General features: G+C 35.2%; 1 protein-coding gene, 1 long non-coding RNA gene and 1 pseudogene across 16 annotated transcripts in view; 2 read left to right on the forward strand and 1 right to left on the reverse strand.

The window, feature by feature from the left end:
* LOC131531223 (NACHT, LRR and PYD domains-containing protein 12-like) overlaps window positions 1–12439 on the forward strand; it is a 166342-nt gene that overhangs the window by 38950 nt on the left and 114953 nt on the right. The window lies entirely within an intron of this gene.
* LOC131531317 (uncharacterized) overlaps window positions 1–12439 on the reverse strand; it is a 60024-nt gene that overhangs the window by 20526 nt on the left and 27059 nt on the right. The window lies entirely within an intron of this gene.
* LOC131531245 (protein NLRC3-like) lies at window positions 8897–11717 on the forward strand (annotated as a pseudogene).

Genomic DNA, 12439 nt, shown 5'->3' on the forward strand with positions numbered 1-12439 from the left:
GTTACTTTGTAAAGTCCAGAGTCTGTGTTTCTGTGCTCATGTCTGATGATGAAGCCCAGGTCTACAAACTCCTCATTTGTACAGAGGTCTGCTGCTTGTAGTTTAATTGGTGAGGTGTTTGGGGTATTCAGTGTAATCATCTCTGTTTTCTGCTTGTTGATCTTCGAGTCTAGTTGTTGTTCATAGGCTCTGAGTCGAGATGTTTTCTCTGATGAGGGTGAAGTGAACAATCAGTGAAGTCAAGATCTTCTCTGGATAATGATCTTCTTAAACAGACAAACACTTCATGCAGTCGACTGTCACAGCTTTCCTCACAACGGAGGACTCAGACTCAGATGTTGACAAAATCACATTATAATATTCACACACTAGACAGTTGAGCACCGAGCGCACAGTATGCAAGCAGAGTGTGTAGCATGTAATTTGAGATTTCATTTGGATTTAAATTAAATCCTAGCGGTGGCCATTTAGTTTTATTAATGAATCAAAATGAAAGTGTCAAATGGTCAATAAATGAACTACTGCAAGTCAGTTTGAATACTTCCACGATTACTGTTATTTGGGGGATTTATGAAAGGATTTCATTTCATATTTCATCTCATTAATTGTGCTGATGTCTTCAGATTAGCTGTAAACTGCCATTAAAACTCATTTCATGGCTTTCAGCTGAGACAAACTTCATCATAAATCTCTCAACAGCACTTCATTATAGTCTGATAAACATGTTATTTTCTGCTTACAGTTTTATTTCTGAATTTGTGCAATCCTATTGCTTATTATTTTCTTTGTTTTTTTTTTTTTTTTTTTTTTTTTTTTTTTTTTTTTTTTTTTTTTTTTTTTTTTTTTTTTTTTTTTTTTTTTTTTTTTTTTTTTTTTTTTTTTTTTTTTTTTTTTTTTTTTTTTTTTTTTTTTTTTTTTTTTTTTTTTTTTTTTTTTTTTTTTTTTTTTTTTTTTTTTTTTTTTTTTTTTTTTTTTTTTTTTTTTTTTTTTTTTTTTTTTTTTTTTTTTTTTTTTTTTTTTTTTTTTTTTTTTTTTTTTTTTTTTTTTTTTTTTTTTTTTTTTTTTTTTTTTTTTTTTTTTTTTTTTTTTTTTTTTTTTTTTTTTTTTTTTTTTTTTTTTTTTTTTTTTTTTTTTTTTTTTTTTTTTTTTTTTTTTTTTTTTTTTTTTTTTTTTTTTTTTTTTTTTTTTTTTTTTTTTTTTTTTTTTTTTTTTTTTTTTTTTTTTTTTTTTTTTTTTTTTTTTTTTTTTTTTTTTTTTTTTTTTTTTTTTTTTTTTCATCTCATTAACATCATCTCCAGGTCATACTGAACAGCAGATTGTTGTCACAGTGCTGATCAATGACAGTTCATCTGCAGTATATCAGAGGAGCGAGGAAAGATGAGTCTCTCACAGAAACAGAGGTAAGAGTCTGCTTTCAGAGAATCATTTTAAACACTGCTCGAGTTTCAGATGTTTGCTGCAAAAACAAAGCATTAACAAACTTTTTTATATATTTACAAATGCTTTGCAGAGCTTCATAACTTCGTAATTAAAAACAAACAAAAAAAAAAAAAAAAAAAAAAAAAAAAAAAAAAAAAAAAAAAAAAAAAAAAAAAAAAAAAAAAAAAAAAAAAAAAAAAAAAAAAAAAAAAAAAAAAAAAAAAAAAAAAAAAAAAAAAATTTCATGGCTTTCAGCTGAGACAAACTTCATCATAAATCTCTCAACAGCACTTCATTATAGTCTGATAAACATGTTATTTTCTGCTTACAGTTTTATTTCTGAATTTGTGCAATCCTATTGCTTATTATTTTCTTTTGTTTTTTTTTTTTTAGAAAACAACACTAGCTTCTCTAATATTTTTGTAATCTTTTTATTTTATATATATATATAATAAATACCTTGCTAATTAACTGAGACTTGTGTATCATTGCTCTTTTGTTGATTTTGATTGCATCCATTGTCCTCATTTGTAAGTCGCTTTGCATAAAAGCGTCTGCTAAATGTAAATGTAAATGTAAATGTAAATGTAAATGTAAATGTAAATGTAAATGTAAATGTACATGACTGTAAATCCCAAATTGGTTCAAAGGACCTTTGGATGAATAAATTATTTGTTCATATAAATAAGCAAGAGTTGCTGTATAAACTTTTAATATATTTTGTATTACTATGTCAAATTTTAGGGGTTGATGGTAATATATTCTTTCATTGTAAGAGGGTTCTGCACTTTACCCTACTTATATTTATAAAAAATAAATGACAACTTGCATCTGGTCTGTTGATAGACAGATAGACCTTTTGATAGACATTTTCACAGGCGTCCAATCACAGCTGACTTCCGGAAAGGGAAGTAACCAATGGCGTTAGAGATAACAATTAAAACAGCAAGCCCCGCCCACGACTGACAAAAATAGAAATGTTCGCGCGAGCAGGTGAGAGAAGATCGAGCGCGAGGATGTGGGGATGATCACGCGCGCGAGGGCTTGTATTGCGCGCAGAGGACAAGTGACGCGCGCGAGTGTTTGAAATTAGCTCGCGGGCTCCCGTTTCCTCGCGTGTAGATCTGTTTTCCTCTCGCGGAAGTGATTTACCGCGCGCGCCAGCATAAGTGGTGCGCTCGGTTATTAATGGCATAGATTTGACACCATACAGTCATTTCTCATTAAGATCATTTGGTTATTCTACATGGCGGTGCATTTGTTTGTAACTCACTCTATTTTATATAGTGTTTTTTTGTTGCTGTTGCTGCTAACTCAACATTTTTTTTTTCATCTCATTAACATCATCTCCAGGTCATACTGAACAGCAGATTGTTGTCACAGTGCTGATCAATGACAGTTCATCTGCAGTATATCAGAGGAGCGAGGAAAGATGAGTCTCTCACAGGAACAGAGGTAAGACTGAGTCTGCTCTGCAGCCGAGACTGGGAGCGGTTCTGTGGAGTCCCTGGATGTTCTTGCAGAACTCGAGGTGGAAAATTTCAGTGGGGTTTTTATCCGAAGATTTATAGTTTAATTTAAATTTGGGGCCCCAGATTTCACATACATATAGAAGAATGGGTTTAATGACGCTGTCAAAGATTTTCAGCCACAATTTAATAGATGGGTTGAATTTGAACAGTGATTATCTCATAGTGTAATAAGCCCTGCGTGCCTTATCGGTCAGATGTTTTATTGCCAGATCAAATTGACCAGAACCTGAGATAGTGAGACCCAAATAATTATAACATGTGACATGATTAAGAAGTGTTCCCCTGATTGTAAAACTATATTTTTGTCAGTAAGGGGAGGCTTTTTCTGGAAGATCATGTTTGAGGAGATCTTGAGCTGAGGTCAGAGATGGTCACTGATGTGGTGCAGGGCACTTCTACTGTGTGGCTCTTCATTTCAGGATCTTTCTTAATCTTCTCAACCTCCTGTTTAAGGTTTCTAAAACTCCTCTGGAATTCATTAAGGCTGGTTTCTGGTCCCTGGACCATGACTGTGCCGTCATGATAAAGATTCACAATCAGCTTTGTGTCGTTCTCTCCTTCTAGAGTGAGTTGTCTATCTTTGCTGATGCCTCCTCTTCTTCTACATGTCATGTTTGAGCAGAGGACGGTCTGTCAGGATGATGGTGTTCAGTAAAGAAGAGCAGGTTACACAGGACTCTGTTGTTTTCTGGTCCACTGTAGTCAGATAACAGTATCTCTGGGTTCTCTCTCAGAATAATCTTTCATCTTATTTTTGTCTTTTGTAGATTTAACTTCTGCTGGATTTATTATATCCAGCTCCTCTTCATTTTTGAAAAATGCCTCCACCTTAGGCCCATGTTGCTCTTAACTGAAGTAACTGTCACAATGTTAGCTTGGCTAGCAGTTAGCTTGTTACAATGAGTTTTTATGTAGTTTTTAGTTGATGACAATCTTCTTAGAGGTCTTACCTTAGTAATCTTCTGCCTCTATTGTTCACAAATAAGTGTCCAATTATCTAATTACGATTTGGGTCATTAAAAAAAAAAAAACACTATCTGGCAAAATGGTGTTGATATCAGGAGCTGATATTTCTGCTGCCAACTGCCATCGTAACCATGGCAACTCTCTATTCCAATTCTATTCTTTAAAAAAAAAAAAACACTATCTGGCAAAATGGTGTTGATATCAGGAGCTGATATTTCTGCTGCCAACTGCCATCGTAACCATGGCAACTCTCTATTCCAATTCTATTCTTTAAAAAAAAAGTTTTACTATTTGCCTAGTTTTTTTTTTTTTAGAAAACAACACTAGCTTCTCTAATATTTTTGTAATCTTTTTATTTTATATATATATATATATATATATAATAAATACCTTGCTAATTAACTGAGACTTGTGTATCATTGCTCTTTTGTTGATTTTGATTGCATCCATTGTCCTCATTTGTAAGTCGCTTTGCATAAAAGCGTCTGCTAAATGTAAATGTAAATGTAAATGTAAATGTAAATGTAAATGTAAATGTAAATGTAAATGTAAATGTAAATGTAAATGTAAATGTAAATGTAAATGTAAATGTAAATGTACATGACTGTAAATCCCAAATTGGTTCAAAGGACCTTTGGATGAATAAATTATTTGTTCATATAAATAAGCAAGAGTTGCTGTATAAACTTTTAATATATTTTGTATTACTATGTCAAATTTTAGGGGTTGATGGTAATATATTCTTTCATTGTAAGAGGGTTCTGCACTTTACCCTACTTATATTTATAAAAAATAAATGACAACTTGCATCTGGTCTGTTGATAGACAGATAGACCTTTTGATAGACATTTTCACAGGCGTCCAATCACAGCTGACTTCCGGAAAGGGAAGTAACCAATGGCGTTAGAGATAACAATTAAAACAGCAAGCCCCGCCCACGACTGACAAAAATAGAAATGTTCGCGCGAGCAGGTGAGAGAAGATCGAGCGCGAGGATGTGGGGATGATCACGCGCGCGAGGGCTTGTATTGCGCGCAGAGGACAAGTGACGCGCGCGAGTGTTTGAAATTAGCTCGCGGGCTCCCGTTTCCTCGCGTGTAGATCTGTTTTCCTCTCGCGGAAGTGATTTACCGCGCGCGCCAGCATAAGTGGTGCGCTCGGTTATTAATGGCATAGATTTGACACCATACAGTCATTTCTCATTAAGATCATTTGGTTATTCTACATGGCGGTGCATTTGTTTGTAACTCACTCTATTTTATATAGTGTTTTTTTGTTGCTGTTGCTGCTAACTCAACATTTTTTTTTTCATCTCATTAACATCATCTCCAGGTCATACTGAACAGCAGATTGTTGTCACAGTGCTGATCAATGACAGTTCATCTGCAGTATATCAGAGGAGCGAGGAAAGATGAGTCTCTCACAGGAACAGAGGTAAGACTGAGTCTGCTCTGCAGCCGAGACTGGGAGCGGTTCTGTGGAGTCCCTGGATGTTCTTGCAGAACTCGAGGTGGAAAATTTCAGTGGGGTTTTTATCCGAAGATTTATAGTTTAATTTAAATTTGGGGCCCCAGATTTCACATACATATAGAAGAATGGGTTTAATGACGCTGTCAAAGATTTTCAGCCACAATTTAATAGATGGGTTGAATTTGAACAGTGATTATCTCATAGTGTAATAAGCCCTGCGTGCCTTATCGGTCAGATGTTTTATTGCCAGATCAAATTGACCAGAACCTGAGATAGTGAGACCCAAATAATTATAACATGTGACATGATTAAGAAGTGTTCCCCTGATTGTAAAACTATATTTTTGTCAGTAAGGGGAGGCTTTTTCTGGAAGATCATGTTTGAGGAGATCTTGAGCTGAGGTCAGAGATGGTCACTGATGTGGTGCAGGGCACTTCTACTGTGTGGCTCTTCATTTCAGGATCTTTCTTAATCTTCTCAACCTCCTGTTTAAGGTTTCTAAAACTCCTCTGGAATTCATTAAGGCTGGTTTCTGGTCCCTGGACCATGACTGTGCCGTCATGATAAAGATTCACAATCAGCTTTGTGTCGTTCTCTCCTTCTAGAGTGAGTTGTCTATCTTTGCTGATGCCTCCTCTTCTTCTACATGTCATGTTTGAGCAGAGGACGGTCTGTCAGGATGATGGTGTTCAGTAAAGAAGAGCAGGTTACACAGGACTCTGTTGTTTTCTGGTCCACTGTAGTCAGATAACAGTATCTCTGGGTTCTCTCTCAGAATAATCTTTCATCTTATTTTTGTCTTTTGTAGATTTAACTTCTGCTGGATTTATTATATCCAGCTCCTCTTCATTTTTGAAAAATGCCTCCACCTTAGGCCCATGTTGCTCTTAACTGAAGTAACTGTCACAATGTTAGCTTGGCTAGCAGTTAGCTTGTTACAATGAGTTTTTATGTAGTTTTTAGTTGATGACAATCTTCTTAGAGGTCTTACCTTAGTAATCTTCTGCCTCTATTGTTCACAAATAAGTGTCCAATTATCTAATTACGATTTGGGTCATTAAAAAAAAAAAAAAAAAAACACTATCTGGCAAAAATGGTGTTGATATCAGGAGCTGATATTTCTGCTGCCAACTGCCATCGTAACCATGGCAACTCTCTATTCCAATTCTATTCTTTAAAAAAAAAAAGTTTTACTATTTGCCTAGTTTTTTTTTTTTTAGAAAACAACACTAGCTTCTCTAATATTTTTGTAATCTTTTTATTTTATATATATATATATATATATATATATATATATATATATATATATATATATATATAATAAATACCTTGCTAATTAACTGAGACTTGTGTATCATTGCTCTTTTGTTGATTTTGATTGCATCCATTGTCCTCATTTGTAAGTCGCTTTGCATAAAAGCGTCTGCTAAATGTAAATGTAAATGTAAATGTAAATGTACATGACTGTAAATCCCAAATTGGTTCAAAGGACCTTTGGATGAATAAATTATTTGTTCATATAAATAAGCAAGAGTTGCTGTATAAACTTTTAATATATTTTGTATTACTATGTCAAATTTTAGGGGTTGATGGTAATATATTCTTTCATTGTAAGAGGGTTCTGCACTTTACCCTACTTATATTTATAAAAAATAAATGACAACTTGCATCTGGTCTGTTGATAGACAGATAGACCTTTTGATAGACATTTTCACAGGCGTCCAATCACAGCTGACTTCCGGAAAGGGAAGTAACCAATGGCGTTAGAGATAACAATTAAAACAGCAAGCCCCGCCCACGACTGACAAAAATAGAAATGTTCGCGCGAGCAGGTGAGAGAAGATCGAGCGCGAGGATGTGGGGATGATCACGCGCGCGAGGGCTTGTATTGCGCGCAGAGGACAAGTGACGCGCGCGAGTGTTTGAAATTAGCTCGCGGGCTCCCGTTTCCTCGCGTGTAGATCTGTTTTCCTCTCGCGGAAGTGATTTACCGCGCGCGCCAGCATAAGTGGTGCGCTCGGTTATTAATGGCATAGATTTGACACCATACAGTCATTTCTCATTAAGATCATTTGGTTATTCTACATGGCAGTGCATTGGTTTGTAACTCACTCTATTTTATATAGTGTTTTTTGTTGCTGTTGCTGCTAACTCGACATATTGATTCATCTCATTAACATCATCTCCAGGTCATACTGAACAGCAGATTGTTGTCACAGTGCTGATCAATGACAGTTCATCTGCAGTATATCAGAGGAGCGAGGAAAGATGAGTCTCTCACAGGAACAGAGGTAAGACTGAGTCTGCTCTGCAGCCGAGACTGGGAGCGGTTCTGTGGAGTCCCTGGATGTTCTTGCAGAACTCGAGGTGGAAAATTTCAGTGGGGTTTTTATCCGAAGATTTATAGTTTAATTTAAATTTGGGGCCCCAGATTTCACATACATATAGAAGAATGGGTTTAATGTTGGCACTTCAGGACATAAAGTTGTTACAGTGAAGAATACAAATTATAAATTCATGAGTTTGTATCTGAAAGTTAAGAGAGTTGCAAAATAAAAGCTGACCTCTGTGAACCGTTCAGCTCAGACTTGAACTCCGGGTCAGACGGATACGGTAATTATTACAACGACAGTGTTACTGTTATTGTTACACCCAATAAATAAAGTGATTAACTTTTAAAATAGCATCATATGGTCCCTTTAATTGAAGTATGCTAACAGAACTGTGTAGCTCTCACATTCCTTCTGTTTTAGTCAAAAAATAAAATGTTCTCTTTAATTAGATCAGAAATACTTTACAGAAATTGTTAAACAAATGTAAGTCTGTAAACAAGAATGACTACTAACTTTAAAACTCTGCAAACGTTTCTGTGAAGGACAAGAGAGAATGTGTGACAATATAAAGCACTGATGAACCTCCTGTAGTAAAGTTTCACTTCTTTCTTGTGTCATTAGTGTAAGATCAGGCTCACATGTGTCCAGCTCTGTGTCTGTGAAGAGTGACCGGTCAAAAGATATGCCACTGGACTTAAGTGAGAAAAAAGCATCAGCTACCAAAAGGTATGACATTATAGCATTTTTTTTGCTAATTTCGTCACAGTGGTTTTTGTGATAGATGTTGACTGAATAAAAAAATTAATCGCTGAACACAATGTATGGTGACTTTTATTGAACTCAGTCGAGCTTCTTTCCAATAATACAATTATACAGACAGTCATTACGAGGCATAAATTCACCGTGAAAAAATAGAGTAGATCATTCAACCAAACATTTATAAGCATAGAAGAACAAATGCAAGGCTATATCTGTATATTAATTACCATTTACAACATCTATAATTAGACAGAAGTACATTGTGTAATATTGTTTCTTTGTTTCTCTCTGTTCTTTGTGTCATTAGTGTAAGATCAGGCTCACATGTGTCCAGCTCTGTGTCTGTGAAGAGTGACTGTTCAAAAGATATGCCACCGGACTTCAGTGAGAAAAACCATCATCTACCAAAAGGTATTTAGTGTTTTCTTAATGTTGGTTGTACATGAAATGCTAGAACATTTTTCATTGAATATTTATCATGAATCTATATTGTTTAAATATTTATCAGAGTTTTCATTAAGATGTTAAGAGCATCAGCAAAGAAAATTAAAATGATTTGATGTGAACTATATATTTTGTAATCCCCATTAATTTTGGTGCACTAACATAACTGCTGCACATTGTATGAAAATATTCATTGTCAATGCTGTATATATTATTAATTCACCAGCCACTGTGTGGTTTGATTATAGGACAGAAAATATTACAATGAGAGACCTACTATTTACCAAATTTATAATTAAATAGATCCTATACTTGTAACCGTGTGAATTTAAACAAAATATTTGCACGCTATTTATCTAATAGTTTCCTGAAAATGCAGTACTTCATTTTATTCAGTAATAGGGTTCAATATGAGACATTAGATTCAGACGTCCAGACTCACAGGAACTACAAGAATTTCAAAGACAATCTGCTGTGGATCTTTCAGGTAGGAAAACACATGTTCAATAATGTTGACATTTATAACAAACTAATAGTTTACTGAACGACGCTTGCAAGAATATTCTATAAAAATGTGATTTTTGTTTTATTTTGATCATTTGTTTTCTGTTAGGAACATAATGTAAAATGAAAAAAATATTTTTATTTGATTTTAGGATCTTGAAAGCAAAATAATCACATTTCTGAAGAATGAGCTGGAAAAGTTTAAGAAAATATTACAAAAAGAAGACATACAATGCTTTGTGAAGGATTTTAATGAAAACAGATGCAGTAACAAAGAAGCAGCTCTTGATCTCACGCTCTACTTCCTGAGAGAGATGAAGCAAGATGAAGCTGCTGATACTCTAGAAGGTAAGAGACTCGTGATCATCTGTCACACTGTCACTTAAGTGTATTGGAGAAAATAGTACATCTAAAATGCTAAAAAAAAACTTTATTTTTATTTGGCCCTGAATTTAGATGAGCTGGTCTTCATTCATCAGCTAAAATGTAGCCTAAAGAAGAAGTATCAATGTGTGTTTGAAGGAATTGCAAAGCAAGGTGACTCTACACTTCTGAACAACATCTACACAGATCTCTATATCACTCAGGGTTGTAGTGAACAGGTCAATACTGAACATGAGGTAAGACAGATTGAAGTTGCTTCCAGACGTCATGAATCACAGGAGATACAGGTTGAGTGCAAAAATTTGTTTGAAGCACCTGAACAAGACAAGCAGATCAGAACTGTACTGACAAAAGGAGTTGCTGGCATCGGAAAATCAGTCTCTGTGCAGAAGTTTGTTCTGGATTGGGCCGAAGGAAAAGAAAATCAAGATATCAGCTTCATATTTCCTCTTCCATTCAGAGAGATGAACTTAAAGGAGAAAGACAAACTAAGTTTGATGGACCTTATAACTCAGTTTTTCCCAGAGACAAAAGGACTGAACCTTACAAGAAGAAATCAATTCAAAGTCCTGTTCATTCTTGATGGATTGGATGAATGTAGACTTCCTGTAAACTTTAAGGATAATGAGACGTGGTCTGATGTATCATCACCAGCCTCTCTGGATGTTCTCCTAACGAACCTCATCAAGGAAATCTGCTTCCTTCTGCTCTCATCTGGATCACCACCAGACCAGCAGCTGCCAGTAAGATTCCTCCTGACTGTATCGACCGGCTGACAGAGATACGAGGATTCAATGATGCACAAAAGGAGGAGTACTTCAGAAAGAGATTAATGGATGAGAATCTGGCCAAAGAAATCATTGATCATGTTAAACAATCAAAGAGTCTCTTTATCATGTGCCACATCCCAGTCTTCTGCTGGATTTCAGCCACTGTTCTCCAGAACATTTTAGAGGCAAAAAGAAATAATGTTGTGAAAAACAATCAGGCTGATGATGCCTCCAAAACACTGCAGGAGTCAAATACTGAAGACACTCCTAAGACTCTGACACAAATGTACACACACTTTATCAGATTTCAGATCCAGCAGAGCAGACGAAAGTATGATGGAGAATATACACCAGATGTTTCCTGGGATAAAGATGCCATCTATTCACTGGGGAAACTGGCATTTGATCAGCTGGAAAGAAACAATGTGATCTTCTATGACACAGATCTGGAAGCCTGTGGTATTGACGTCTATAAGGCATCAGTGTACTCAGGCATGTGTACCCAGATCTTTAAGGAGGAAACAGGGATCGTTGTTGGTACCATGTACTGCTTCGTTCACTTGAGCATTCAAGAGTTTATTGCAGCCCTTTATGCACATTTGTTTCTAGACATAAAGCAGAGAAGTATATTTGTTCGTGAGTCCACAGAACAGGAAAACAAAAGTGAAACCATGATTGATTTGCTCAAAACTGCAGTGGACAAGGCACTAGAGAGTGATAATGGACACCTGGATCTTTTTCTTCGATTCCTCCTTGGTTTGTCACTCCAGTCCAATCAGAGACTCTTACAGGGTCTGTTCACAGAGCGAAATGGAAATGACCAGAGCAAAAAGGAAATAGTTCAGTACATCAAGCAGAAATTTGAAGCTGATCTGTCTCCAGAGAGATCCATCAATCTGTTCTACTGTCTGAATGAACTGAACGACCAAACTCTGGTGAAAGAGATTCAGACCCACCTTAGCAAAGGAAGTCTCTCATCTGCTGATCTTTCACCTGCCCAGTGGTCTGCTTTGGCCTTTGTGTTGTTGACATCAGAGGAGGAGCTGGAGGAGTTTGAGCTTCAGAAATTCAAGAAATCAGACGAGTGTCTCATTAGATTATCAGCAGTCATCAAAACCTCTAAAAGAGCTCTGTAAGTTAATATTTTTTTTTGCTTTCATCCTGAAAAGACATTTGTCTAGGGTTCCCATGCATCCTGGAAAACCTGGAAAATTAATTAGTGAAAACTTGTTCTGGAAAATTATTTTAAAAATATTTTTGTGTTTATTATTTCAAGGAGAACAAAACGTTTCATTCTCAGCTAATGTTAGTAGATGGTTAGTCCATCAAATGTTTGCAGTAAATGTCAACAGATAATCAGCTACCTAGTGATTGCGATTTATTTTAATGTATAATTCCAGCCTTTCTGCAGTACCAGTAGAACCAAATACTGGGTCAGTGTGGTATTCGCTGATAGGCTGCTGCTTTCAAACATTCCTTTCCATATATTTTGAAAGCAATCTGTAAAAAGCATTGTGTTTTTACAACATGTTTTACAGCATTGTGCATTGTAGACGATGCTGAGCACATGATCACAATGGTAAAGGTGTTTAATCAGAATTCACTCAGTAATAGGGCTGTCGCGATTCGTTGATTTTATTCGATTTTTAAAAATCTTCGACTTCGTTTTGCTGGCGTCGTCTAACCAGCAAAATACCGGAAGTGGCGCATTTCACAGACGAGAATCCATACTACTCAGTAATGCTTTTCTTTGAAACCATGGAAGTAGCACTTTCAAATGTATAATTCATTGTAATTAAAGCTATAGATGACAAATATATTTATTATTTGTATTTAGCAAATGCATTCAATCTAAGTA

This window comes from Onychostoma macrolepis, chromosome 22, assembly GCF_012432095.1.
Source record: "Onychostoma macrolepis isolate SWU-2019 chromosome 22, ASM1243209v1, whole genome shotgun sequence".
NCBI classification, from domain to species: domain Eukaryota; kingdom Metazoa; phylum Chordata; class Actinopteri; order Cypriniformes; family Cyprinidae; genus Onychostoma; species Onychostoma macrolepis.